Genomic DNA, 666 nt, shown 5'->3' on the forward strand with positions numbered 1-666 from the left:
GTCATGAGGCTGAAATACAGACTGCGGTGGATCACACAAGAAGAAGGCATATCCGTCTCAATAAAACCAGTTTAACACAAGATGCAAACCACTCTGGAGCAAGATCTTGTTGACTGATGAGACACAGAAACCTCCAGTAGTGGAACAACCCATTATCGTTTGCATACAGCGTCATCTGTTAATGGTGGAGGTAATGTTAAGGTTTGGGTCTGTATGGCTGCTGGTGGAACTGGGTTCCTCGTATTTATTAGAGACGTGACTGCTGATAAAAGCAGCAGGAGGAATTCGGAGGCGTATAGAGACTTCAATCTATTTGGACGATGCTTCAGGCTGTAGAAAAACAACCCAAGACATACTGCCAAAGACTTTTTAAAGACCAAACAGTGCTTGAGTGGTCGGGTTAGACCTGAATCCAACAGAGCTAGACTTCACTTGAAGGTAAAAACGCTGTGGGTCTGTGTTCTTCAAGTATTAAATGAGACGACTTTATTTAATATTGTGTTCATTTGTCCAATTATTTTTTGGTACTGTGAGATGTGGGGTGTATGTATAAATTGGTTGTAATTCCTGTATTGTTGACCAATGTATTGCTGTCAATATCCTCAAATCAAAGCTGAAAGTCTGCACTGAAGGCAACACATGCTTATTGTTTTATTTAAAAATCCA

General features: G+C 40.5%; 1 protein-coding gene across 1 annotated transcript in view; it reads left to right on the top strand.

The window, feature by feature from the left end:
- Positions 1–494, top strand: part of ndufv2 (NADH:ubiquinone oxidoreductase core subunit V2) — a gene marked incomplete in the record, with an annotated part of 6,760 nt that extends 6,266 nt beyond the window's left edge. The window contains 1 exon segment of the mRNA XM_035670262.1: positions 1–494.
- Between the last annotated feature and the right edge of the window lie 172 nt (positions 495–666).

This window comes from Morone saxatilis, unplaced genomic scaffold, assembly GCF_004916995.1.
Source record: "Morone saxatilis isolate NCDOM2014 unplaced genomic scaffold, NCSU_SB_2.0 Contig23, whole genome shotgun sequence".
NCBI classification, from domain to species: Eukaryota; Metazoa; Chordata; class Actinopteri; family Moronidae; genus Morone; species Morone saxatilis.